Source organism: Canis lupus, chromosome 17 (genome assembly GCF_048164855.1).
Source record: "Canis lupus baileyi chromosome 17, mCanLup2.hap1, whole genome shotgun sequence".
In the NCBI taxonomy this organism is placed as follows: Eukaryota; Metazoa; Chordata; class Mammalia; order Carnivora; family Canidae; genus Canis; species Canis lupus.
This window is the reverse complement of record NC_132854.1, coordinates 12,390,418-12,403,731: the sequence shown is the minus strand read 5'-3', so window position 1 is coordinate 12,403,731 and position 13,314 is coordinate 12,390,418. Positions and strand designations below refer to the sequence as shown.

Sequence of the window (13,314 nt, the reverse complement as noted above, 5' to 3'; positions counted from 1 at the left end):
TGGGTCTGTGTTCAATTTATATATATCAACATCAAATGTGGACAAAGAATATGAGTCTCATTAACTATGTTTGGAAATAATTCATTTCCATTCTACTAAGCAAGCTTAGCAGCAGCATTCTCTAACTTTCTGCACTTGCAAGAGGGAAGGGAGAAACATTTCACGCTAAGAAGTGTGATAAGATCTGCAAATATAAATACATCCCTGACAACCATTTGGATAGAAATCGCAGAGCACAAAAATTTAAAAATAAAAGCCCTAGGGGCACCTGAGTGGCTCAATCCATTGGGCATCTGACTCTTGATTTTGGCTCAGGTCATGATCTCAGGGTCATGAGATCAAGCCCCATGCCAGACTCCCTGCTCAGTGCAGTCTGCTTGTCCTTCTCCCTCTGCTCTCTCTCACTAATATATAAATAAAATCTTTTTAAAAAACATAAAAATAAAAGCTCTCCTCTAGCTACTGTAATAGTCTAAATTATTTTTGTCAGTTCTGTTACTTAGGTTAAATGCTGGTAGTCTCTAACATTGAGATCCTTAATTACCTTGGCCAAATATGGAGTCTTACAAGGAAGTCCAAAAAAAAGTCAGGAGTTACTGAAAAGAAAAATTTAGACCTGCTACAGGAAGAGAAATGGATAAAGTCCTCAACCCAAAGGGCTCAGAAGATGATCCAAGGAAACATGAAAGCCCAGGTCAATCTTCAGACGACTTTTTTGTTTTTAACTGCAATGAATTGAAGGAGTTCAGAGTTGCCCCCAGACCTGAACAGAAACAGCAGAACTTATAACAATCTTCAGTCTAATTTGGAAGGACAAATTTCAAATAGATGCTCTTTTATTTTAAAAACTTTTTTTCTCTCTGGGAGGCCTGGGTGGCTCAGTGGTTGAGCATCTGCCTTTGGCTCAGGTCGTGATCCCAGGGTGCTGGGACCAAGTCTCACATCAGGTTCCCCCACAGGGAACCTATGTCTCTGTGTCTTCCATGAATAAATAAATAAATAAAATCTATTTTAAAAACAAACACTTTTTTCTCTCTTGGCTGAAATGATACCCCCACCTCCACCCCCAAAGACTGGGGTCACTTCAGTGGCTATAAGCCACAGCCCAGGGTGCTGGCCCAGGGTAGCAGGGCCGTGGGTCACCTGAAGGGACATACAGACATACTATACAGCAGGTCTCCTCATCTGAGCCCAGCCTGGGGCTGGGGTATCCTGGCATTTCCTGACCCTCTTCTTTATCACTCACAGCTGGCCTGCTATAGCCCTGGTCTTCTTCTTCAACTTGGAATCTCTCTCTACAAATTCCGGACCCAAACCTGGCTCTGTCTTCTCTCCATCAGAGCCAGCCAACCCACCACCCTGACCCCACTGAAGCTGGGATACCAAGAAGCTCATGTTTCCAACCACAAGAAATGTGAGGTGAATAATTTAATTCAACTTCCTATGGAAGAATCTGAGAAGTAATATTGGAATGGGGTTTGAACTGAGAGCCAGGAAACCTGAGTTCTCATCTAAGTGTGACCTCTAATTAGCTATGTGATTTTGAGGGAAAGGTTTAACTTTCCACGTCTGTAAGAGAGTTTTCTAAGGATCTCCAGGCTTCCTTTGTAATTTAAAAATTCCACAGTTCTGTGAACATGGAATTCTAAGTCTATCTCTCTCAAATGGCTTATTATCTGAGTGTTACGAGGTGCTTTGAGAGAAAGTAAAAGACATCCAAACACATAAGCCATATACTAGGTCTGTATAGATTGACTACCTCATTTGTTGTTTTATGAAATGAATCCTTGGATTTGCAGGAGGGAAGAGTCACTTCGTAGGCTTAAATAAATATAGGATGAGTGGTAACAGAAATGTGCTTTTGTGTCATTGTTTCTTTACTGTTCTATTCCTCTTAACATATATGGTATGGGGCTTTTTATTAATCACTTTAGAATGAGCATTAAAACTATAACAAAACAACCAACCCTCTTAATTCCTGGTGGGAAGCATGCATCACCACTGCTGTTCAAAATATTCTATTTTATAAGATTTTAATTAAGACACTGAAACAAAAGGCCCACCCATCCCCTGAGACCACATGAACAATGAGCTAGAGACAGGATCCCAGAGAAGTGGGTGGGCTGCAACGTGAGCCAGCTGCATGCACCCGCCACAGACTGGCTCCCCATCTCTCCTATTCAAAGGAGCACAGGACTGGGAGTGTCCACCCTCAGACAGAAAAACAAACATCACAGGCAGCCCAGAAGGAAACACAGGCCCTGCAACCGGAAGAGACAGTTCCTCTAGTGATCTAAGCAGAGAGACTCTGAAGAGAGGCAAGGCCATAGTGCCTCAGCTTAGACACTGAGTTTCAGCAGGTGAAGAAGGTCTTGGAGAGGAGGTACTGGGTCACTTAGGCATGTGGCTGGCAGTGTCAAGAGGGAGGGAAATTTGCTGGGTGCCTGGGGTCTTACCTCTGAGGTGGGCTCTGAGGCCTGCGGATGGCCTGAGAACAGAGAAGACCCAAGACTCACTCTAATAGGTGACCTGCTGGACAGAGAAGCCCACCAGGTCTCAGGGCCTGGTCAGCTCCCCTCTACCCTGAGGCAAAAAATGTGGACTCTCTGCTTTAGCAGGCAGCCTCTTCCCTGTCTGTAATTCCATACAAAACATCCTGTACTTGTTCATTTTTGTGTTGAATTCACTTAATAGAATTATGCCTTCACACCTCTGAGGGCTTGATGCATTTGTAGACAAACAGGACTTTCATCTTCCAGGAGAAGGACAACCTTGAGGTGTGGTAGGAGGGGGCCAGCACGCAGCGAGGACAGGGAAGTGGATGTCACCAGAAATCAAAGCCCAGGCGGTCCAGGGAAGATGGCTCTTCAGGCGGGCATCCCTCAGCCTGGCCCACCTCCTGGGTTGAATTGATATTGTGCTCAACTGGGCCAAATGGACAGAGTCCACTTCAATGTTCTAAAGTTATCCTGGATTTGCAACTACTCCCTGTTGGACAGGCAGCTCTCAATACCTCCTTCCTTTTGTCTCGAGGCTTGAGCCAAACTGCAGGGAGCCTCATGTGTCTGTAGAGTGAGGTCCTTTTATATCATATGCTGGACACCAGCCTCGGTTGCATTTGTCTGTGTGTGAAACATTACTACTAGACAACTCTGGGGACTTAACTGTGACTTATCGAGCCCAGGGTAATGGAACCTTTCCAAATGTCTGGCAGATGCATTTGTTTCAGAGCGGATGACTTGCTTTGGGAGGAATCAGTCCCCAGCCAGGCTGGAAATGGGGTGTTTCCTATATCTCATTGCAGGGATCATGTCTTGGTGGTAGACCCACAGCATTCTATTAACACCAGAAGATCCTGTCTTCAGTTTCCTGAGAACTCTCAATGTCTCATTCACTAATAATGAAGAAAATGGACAAGGCATGGGACAGAACGAGGGTCTAAAGAAATTCCATTTAGGTTTCTGGAGGGATTTAACAAAACACAGCTCTGAAGGAATCCATTAAAACCTTGCCAGGGCCAAGCCATGCTAGGGGCCACCTGAACCTCACAGCTCCTCCTCACTAGCCCCTGCAAGCTCCCTAGGCTCCCGTCCCACACTGTCCTTCTCCTTTAGCTCAACAGTGCTGCCCTGTGTGCTATTAGTGACTTTCCTTGCTGGACGTCCTCACGACAATGTGCTGATGTAGGGTGCTCTTGCGTGCAATGCAGTGTGGCACCCCTCTATCATCCCTCTTATCTGTTCTCTGCCAGTCATCTCTCTAAAATCCTCATCCAGTAGCATCAGGCCTCACCTCAGTCCTTTCCACAACTCCTCACTACCACCAGAATAGAGTCCAGGCTCCTCAGCGGAACCAAAGATCTTGGCTGAGCAGCTGTGATGACTTTTCTGGTCTTACCTGCCCTACTTCAGCCCTCCAGCACATGGGGACTTCTGACCCCCTCAAGCACCAGGCCATCCACTGGGCTGCAGAGCGCTCCCACCACCCACATCTCCTACCAGACTTGAGACTTGCAGACTATGCCGCTCACCTTTACTTTTCTAACACCCAGCAGAACATCTGGCACAACATAAGTGTTTGTTGAGTGAGTGGGCAGTTGAGATTTTAAAATGGGGATTCTTTTATTCAATTGTAAGATCACTCAGGGTTCCAAATGACACAGTGTCTCAGAACTGGTGAGCCATCAGGTAGCTTCTGTCACCACATAATGTCCTGTTTCCTAAAATGTCACATACATTTATAAGTTTCAGTAGACCTTTGAGAGTCATAAAAACTTCATTCTGCTAACTCCCCAAATTATACATTACATAACTTTCCAAATGTAGTAAACTCTAACTAAATCAGTTAAATGTTCAGGACCCTTCATGACCTGACTCATTGGTTAAATAAGTTCAGTTTTTAGAGATGTTGTTTCGTTTGTGTTCAGTTTGGTTTCGTACGACAAAGAAGCTTGTTTTTACTCACTCTTAAGTACCACTTCTTGAGAGAATGGAAGAGGGTGGTATCCAGAAAACCAGGAGTGGCTTCTGGTCATTTGGGGGACAAGCAGCAGATCCAGTTTCCCCATGAGTATGGGGCTCAACTTGTTCCACATCACATGTCTTTGCAATTAAACATCGCCATCCTCAAAAATGAACTGATGTTACCTAGAGAGCTTCCCAGGCCCTCAGCTCCCTTCCTGCTAAGTGAGAGATATCAGCCAGATGTGCAAAGAGCTTTCCTGAATACCTGAATGGTGGTGACTCTTTGAATTCTCACCTATCTATGAAAACCCAAATTTCAGGACAAATGTTACCTTTGAACTATAGATTAAGAAAAGTGAGTTTTAAGGAGGCTTATCACTTACCCTGACACCCAGGTTAGTAACAGAGAGACCAGGGGCTAAACCTCAGGTCCCATGACTAAATCTTCGGTCTTGCCACTACTCCTAGTGTCTAGAGGGCCCACCAGCCCTCTGATTGATTTAAGTTCCATTTGGTAACATAACCTTGGGGAAGGTATAAGCAAGCACAGTCTCTTTCATCTTCTACTTATCTGTATATGGCTCCATATGTCTTTCTTTAGAATACGATTTTAGTTGCTTAAAAAGATCCTATCTTTGTGTGAACTCCTCTTATCTTTGTGTGAACTCATAGTGAATACACTTCATGTTAAAACATGGTCATTATTTACATATTCCAAGATACTGGTGAACTTTCCTCTCAGGAAGGCTCACTGCCTCATGTTCTCCTTATGACTCAGGTGTAAAGTTTCACTTATGCATCAAGGATGATTTCTCTCAAATCCCTCCAAGCATTTGCCAGCACCACCACCACCACGTTGGTCTTATCAGAGCATCAGAGGCCTCAGCACTTCAGCTCCTGGGATGCCATCCAGAGTCTTATTTTAAACACAGTGGAGCAGAGATTACGCTTTGCAGATAAAATGCTAAGCAGATGGAGAAGTCCTGACTCCAGGACTTCTGACATCAGGGGACATTGCTGAACTTTCTTACTCTGATCTCTCTGGATCTCATATGCACACTGAGGGTGCTGCTGTGCACTCTGAGCAGGACACACTTGGCAGTATCTAGCTCAGCCAGGCAACCCTGGTGGAAAAAGGTAGAGCAATGGACACAGCAGGACCATTCCAGGTTGTAGAAACCACAGAGATTTTGAACTTACTAATATGTTAAGTGACATCTGGTAATTCTCAGGCCAAAACCTAGATTTTCTCTTTAAGGACATCTGTTCTTGTTTTTGCATGCAATCATACTGTGTCTCCTCTTCTACTCCCTTGATCTGCCACCTTGATGGTTTGATAGTTACGAACAATTATAATAAAGATAGATATTCAATGAAAGTAGAGATACAGTATAAATAAATCTCAACATGCTTACATGGTCTTAGGATAACACCTTCGCTTAGAACTTCCTCTATGTGTGCTTGTTAGTTGTGTTTAATAACCTAAGACAAATAAATAAAAATCTTTAAAAGATTTTTAAAATTTTTAAAAAATAAAAATAAAAAATAACCTAAGACAAATACACTAATCACACAGATAAAATTCTCCTCCTACCCCCCAATGCTTACAAGTATGGTCTGTGCTTAACATTTCTACCAATTGTGGGACATTCCCATTCCCTCTGATCTATTTTCAATGTGAGCCAAACATTATTTTAATGAAGCAAAGAAGATTTGAGTAAGGAAGAGAGGAAGGGAATGTGACCTGACATGGGGAATATATGCATACAGTGGTGGACTACTAGATTTATCCAGTATCATTCAATTTATATAAGAGAATCTAATCTTAGATTATTTATGCAGGTGATATCATGTGTGTGTCTTATTTCATCTAACTATTTATGTAGTTAATCTCAACTCCTTACTTGATCGTAAGTTTTCCTCAGCATTGTAAAGCATTTCTAGTAAGAAATCATGTAATATAGTATCTGCCTCAGAGGAAAAAAAGGTTACTTCCCTTACCAGGCTATGTTGAGGAAAATAGCTAATGTGCTTTGTAAACACAGAAATCAATCTGATAAGATTTTATTCTAATGGTTTTAGGGCAGGCACCACAGTTTCCTAAATTACCCAGCTTCTGGGACACCATCACATATTCTGCATGAATGCCCCCACCAGTATAACACAGAACACACGTCCATCACATCCCCTAGTGTTGTATGCCATGGAGCATAATATCTACCTCCATTGATGGATGAATGGACCTGCTCTACCTGTAACAGAGAGTGGGGATCTGTAACAGAGGAAGACCAGAATGCCCACCACAGTAGCACATCAGCTGAACCTCACTGAGGAGCAGCAGCAATCATGCCAGCTCATCTTCTGATCCCAAACAAGACTGCCATTTTCATTCAGAAAGCATGGCACAAATCAAAGTTAATTATGGTTCCTCAATATATTTCCGTGGCTGCTGATAGAGTATCTGGTAGAGAAGCTGTTTTTCACAAGTCATTTTCACCCTCACTTAAATAATACTGAATTGGCATGTTTCCAAGACTGATATTCCTTTAAGTTTGTTGAGCTGAACAAGATTTTAAACAAATTAAGAAACAAATGTGACAATCAAGGAAAGAACAACCAAATGTTCCTAAATCACTTTCTTTTCCTGTTACATTTACAATAAGACCCATCCCCCCAAGATCCCCAAGAACGCTGTTTAAGATTTTTTATTTGTTTATCTGTTTATTTGTTTATTTATTTATTTATGAGAGCATGAGCAGGGGTGGGAGGGTGGGGGGAAGAGCAGAGAAGGAGGGAGAGGGAAAGAATCTCAAGCTCTCCTGAGTGTGAAGCCTGATGCAGGGCTCAATCTGATAACACAGAGATCATGACCTAAGTGGAAACCAAGAGTCATATGCTTATTGAGCCACCCAGGTGCCCCCGTGAAGAGCCCTGTTTCAAACCACATCCCTGTAACACTGGCATCTTCCAAGTCTTCCCCATTCCTGGACTTTTCTTAGCTCATTCTCATTTTCCCAATCCTGATAAAACCTTTGTTCTTATTCAGAACCATGATGATTCCTTCTCTCTGCTACTATTTAACATGAACTCCTATACCCCACCTGCTCACTTCATCAGCTCTGGACAAAAACTACCTTCACTGGCAAAGATGTCCTAGATATCAACTCCCTATCTCATCAGGAGGAGCATGAGACTGCCCTTTCTGCCTACCTTCTTCAAACTCCTCCCCCTGTCTTCTAGGATCCTGCAGTTTCCTGGTTCTTTCCCTACTTCAGTCTGTTTCCCTTCCTCAGGGAAGGCACCAAGATCCAGTCTCCTGAAGGCATCCCCATCCTCCTGGTCTCTGGGCTGCTGACTCGCATTTCTATGGGTAAGCCCAGATCAATAAGCCCTGCTCCTCTCTTAGGCTAAACTTCTACATTTCCAACCACTAAAAGGATTCTTAATACCTGGATATCCCTCTATCTCCAACTTAACAGAATAAATTCTCATGGGACTCAATCTCTATCATGATACTAGTCACATTCTCATTATTATAAACCTTAAGTAATTCTCTAAGTTTTGAGCAGTTTGAAAGCAGGAGCCCTGTCTTACACTCTAAGCATCTACAAGGCCGAGCCCTTTGCACAAGGAATAGAACTATCAGTTATAAGCTAATCAAATATACTCTTCAACTTGACTGATGAGTTCGTCCAAAAAAATAAGCTTGTAGGACACGTTTGATGATGAAAGCATGATCTGTATGTGTTTTCTGTAAAAGTCATTACTTAAACTAGAATTAAAATCCTCATCTTGTTAAAGTCTGGCCAATATCAATTTATAAATATTACTTATCCAGATTTTATTCAGGTAGGTTCAATCCTGGACATGAATTAATGCCCCAGAAACCACAATGTTCACAGAAAGTTATACCATTGGCCACTGAATTCCCTCGGATAAAAATTTCGAGGAATTTATCGAAAGAACATTTTTCAATAAAAAATTCAAAACAAAGTACTGAGATTATTTTTTTGGCACCATATAATAAAAAGTGAGGACAAAACACTGTGGAAAGAATTTTTTCTTTTCAAAAGGACAGATGGGAAATGAGATCAGGGACTTCCAGGCCCTTTGTAAGTAGCAGGGCCTGGCTTCCTTTCCAGATCAGTGGTTTGTAGATCAGTATCAGTCTCATGTAAGTAGAGGAGGAAAAGAAACAGAGGAAAAATAAAAATCAGGATGTTATTTAAAGGGAAATGGATTAACCACATTTTTTCTATACAATGCTGAGAACACTTTAGGATTATCCTGTATCTAAACATTTCAAAAACTGAAAATTTCTAGGATTCCAATCACTAATCATCTTTCCTTGGTACTCCTATTTTTCATTTTAAATTCTCTTGCTAGGGAATATGATGTTGATACTAAACCATGAAATATGCAGGAAGAACACCCAAGAAATTACTCCTCACTTTTGATTCTGAACAGTTTTTAATGACGACAACTATTTCACATCCATGTGCAGGAGCACAGAAATCTTGCAACCACGTGCTCTTTTCTTTCAATTGTGGTAAAATATCCATCACATAAAATTTACCATTTAAACCATTTTTAAGTGTACAATTCAGTAGCGTTAAGAACATTCTCGCTGTGGTGCAGCTATCACCACCATCTACCCATAGAACCCTTTTCATCCCACAAAACCGAAACTCTGTACCTATTAAACAGTAACTCCCTATTCCCCCAGCTTCTGACAACCACCATTTTACTGCCTGTCTCTATAAATGTGACTATTCATACAGTATTTGTCCTTTCTGATTGTCACACTTCACTTAGCATAATATGCTCTAAAGCTCACCCATGTCGTAGCACATGCCAGAATTTCCTTCCTTTTGAAGGCTGAATAACATTCCATTATATGGATAGACCACACTTTGTTTATCCATTCATTCACTGATGGATACTTGGGTTGTTTCCACATTTTGGCTATTATGATTAATGCTGCCATGAACATGGTGTACAAGTATTCTGTAAGTCTCTGCTTTCAAATCCTTTAGGTATATCTCTGAAAGTAAAACATGGTATGCTCCCTTTTATTTCTTCCATACAAATTCTATCCCTTGTTAGTTTGTATCACACACCAAAGACTAATTTTTGTGAAATGTAAATGGATCCATAAATTGCCACCAGCATCCTTTTCGACTAATTACCACCTTCCCCATATTCTATCCTTTTATATAACTGCACACACATTAGTAAGCTGTGTAACAAGCCAGGATACAAGGAGCTCTAAAGCAAGGTACAGATTCGGCAGAGTGACGGCAACAGTTAAGAATGTCAAACCAGGGATCCCTGGGTGGCGCAGCGGTTTGGCGCCTGCCTTTGGCCCAGGGCGCGATCCTGGAGACCCGGGATCGAATCCCACGTCGGGCTCCCGGTGCATGGAGCCTGCTTCTCCCTCTGCCTGTGTCTCTGCCTCTCTCTCTCTCTCTCTCTCTGTGTGTGACTATCATAAATAAATTTTAAAAAAAGAAAGGCTGTATTTAAAAAAAAAAAAAGAGTGTCAAACCACCAGCATCATCTGGTAAAAGATTTCCACCTGAAGGACAACCAAGATGGGAAGTCAATGGCCAGACCCACATCACATACCATGTGTCTGACAAGAAAGGGAGCAGTCCTGGGCATTGACTTTTCAATTGTGTATAGATGTGTCATTTCTTCAGCAAAAGTCAACTTTCATTTCTTGAACTAAATAAAACATTCTAACAATAAAAGTTATCAACTGTCTCTAATTGGCTTTTCAAGTTTATTTTCAACTTACCCAAGGAAAAGTAACTTCTCAGGCTTATTTATGCCAAGGAAACCTCATGAGGTCACAAAACTTTAAGACCACTAGTGTCTGTCAAACCAAATCACAGTGATCTGGCAAAAAGGTTTACAACCTAGTTCAAGGCACTTCCACATGTGCTCAATGGCATTCATATTTACTTTGTGAACCAAAGAAAACTACCAACATTCATAATAATTTTACTGATTTTAAACGGAGCCAGAAGTACCAGGCCCTATTATCCAGAGTGCAGAGATGAGGTAGATGTGAGGTGGGGGAGGAGGACAGAGATTCACACACACGGTGCCTGAGCCTTCACTGGGGCCACAGCACAGGTGGTGGTGACACTGCTCCACAAAAAGCATAAAAAGCTGTTAGTAAAAAGCCCAAGACAATGAACTTTTAAGTATAAATATATACAGTGTGAATAGTAAGTATTAGAGGGACTAAGAAAATGGGGAAACAAATCACCATCGACTTGAACTGCTTCAGAGGACGTGGGACATGAAGCAGTCTGGGAAGGGTGAGAAGGTTCTAGAAGGAAGGAAGAGAAAAGAAGATATTGCCTGCAAGAAGAACCATGATGCCAAAGCAGGGACAGAATAGAACAGATCTAAAAGTATGGGGTTGATTCTGAAAAAAGAAGTACAGTCAGCTAGTGAGGGATGTATTGGCCACACACTCCTGCCCCTGGCCCTGGCGGATAAAACTTTACTTCATAAATATTCTAAAGACTGAGAACTGAATCCTTTGCCTTTTTTTTTTTTTTTTTAAGATTTTATTTATTTATTTGACAGAGAGAGAAAACAAGCAGAGGGAGAGGGAGGCAGAGGGAGAGGGAGAAGCAGGCTCCCCACTGAGCAGGGAGCCCAATATGGGGCTCAATCCCAGGACCCTAGTATTATGACCTGGGCTAAAGGCAGATGCTTAATTGATTGAGCCACCGAGGTACCCTCCTTTTGTCTTTTTAAAATCCACATTGACTCCCTATCTCTCAGCTTATTTTGTCTGTTTTTTTTTTTTTTTTTAAACACTCTTCTCCTAACCTTCAGCAAGTATGTTTGACCAAAATAAATCTTCTCTACATAGGACTCGTGTTCAGGGAACACAGGTGTCCTTGAAAACTGACCAACACCAGGGCACCTGGGTGGCGGAGTCAGTTAAGCATATGACTCTTGGTTTCAGCTCAGGTTGAAACCTGTGATCTCAGGGTCATGAGATTGAGCTACACATTAGGCTCCATGCTCAGTAAGGAAACTGCTTTGGACTTTCTCTCCCTCTGCCTCTCTCACCCTCCTGTCTCTAAAATAAATAAATCAATCTTAAAAAAAAAAAAAAAGAAAAAAAGAAAAAAAAGCTGACCAAGATCAACACATGTCCTACTCTAAAACTGTACAAATGTTTCATCGCTATCCATACCTATATTTTAGTAAATTATCACTTAAGATGTACTTGACAGAATTTTGCACAAAGTTCTATTATTTTAAAGTTAAAATTGTTTAACTAGTAAGCATGGTATTGCAAATTGACCCCCAACATGAATTTTGCTCACTAGTTGACCCACTTCCTAACCAACTTGCTATTTTTTTTCTGTACTAAATACTTCTCCCTGATCTAATTGTTCCCTCTGCTTTTAATAATATAAGGATAGTTCCCTATATATTATTATTTTATTCTGCCTAAAAATAGAGGGATAAGAGAGGGAATCTATGACACTTCTAAGACATTTTGCTCATTCAGCTATGCAGACAGTTATTAAAATCACCAAATCTAAAAAATAATAATAATAATAAAATAAAATAAAATAAAATAAAATAAAATAAAATAAAATCACCAAATCTAGCAAGAAAGTACAGTGTCAATGGCCTTCCTTAGAATATAGAAATCTCCAGGAAAATAAATAATAGCGTCCAAATTTGAATGGAGCCCATCATAATTGCTGTGATAGGGATCAAAGCTGAAATCCAAGCTCCTTAATCTTTGGGGAAAACTTTCCAAAAACAGAAAATGATACTTGCTTATTCAATCTTGGCCAGCAAAATGTCAGTGAGTTCTTTGCGTTTCCTAGAAAATCTATGCCTGGTGTCTCCAGAGAAATAGTTGCAAGCAAAAGGGACAAAGGAGTTTTTCTCAGGGTTTCAATCATCTGGTTCTACAACTGCTAAAACATCCAGCTTCCTTGTCCCTGGGGTAAAAGATGATACTAAATTAACTGTATCTTGTTTCTTTGGTTTGTTTGCATCTTAAGTAATTTTATCTCAGGCTGCAAATACAACTTTGCATTCTAGGTTGCAAACACTCAGGGTGACTTTATGACTCATACCAAGAAGAATACATACTTCATTCTTAGAGAATGATAAGATAACCTCTGGCTTCCTCAGAGCACACTACAGGAAACATATGTCAATGAGAAGTATAATTTGTAATCATCTGATTTAACTTCTCATGCTAATAAATTTATTGCCAAAATCACAGGCAAGAGAAATCATTCTGAGGCTTCATTTTACGTTTTAGCTGAATAGTCTACTCATGCAATGAAGTTTTTAAAGCCTCATATTTTGAGGCATGATCTGAAGCCATTTATCAGTGGAAGATACCTTGGCAGCAGCATCACACTAATGCCCAATGCCACTTCCATGGCCTTCCTTATTTTTTAGAAAGAAATGAAAGTATAATCATTTATAAACAACAAAGAATAAAGCTTCAAAAAAATTAAGACAGGGTAACAGCACCAGGTAAAGAAGCTTCGAGGCAGAAAAGAAGGAAACACCATGATAAGGTAGGCTCCAGAGAGTAAAAGAAACAATCAGACCAAGGTGACTCTAGGTTGCCAGGTATCCAACACCACTGGGGTCCTATTCTCACTCCTCATTAGCCTCAAAGCTCTTGTGTGTTGCTCAGCCTCAGGGCTTTGGCAATCTGAAAGACATCAAGTAACAATCTGGACAGCAGCTCACAGCAGAAGCAGTACCAGGTCCTCTGCTGGCAGCTGCTGAGATCCAAGGAACAGCACCTGTCACCACACCAGAGAGGTAGATGTCAGGA

The 13,314-nt window shown here is 41.2% G+C and overlaps 1 protein-coding gene and 1 long non-coding RNA gene across 39 annotated transcripts in view; one reads left to right on the top strand and one right to left on the bottom strand.

Annotated features, from left to right (window-relative positions):
- Positions 1 to 12,657, top strand: part of LOC140607902 (uncharacterized) — a 42,040-nt gene extending 29,383 nt beyond the window's left edge. For both annotated transcript variants that reach the window (XR_012009817.1, XR_012009818.1), the window contains one exon: positions 1,249 to 12,657. This is a non-coding gene — a long non-coding RNA (uncharacterized lncRNA). The remainder of the gene's footprint in view (positions 1 to 1,248) is intronic.
- The window catches only part of DOCK9 (dedicator of cytokinesis 9), a 279,300-nt gene that overhangs the window by 137,636 nt on the left and 128,350 nt on the right, over positions 1 to 13,314 (bottom strand). The window lies entirely within an intron of this gene.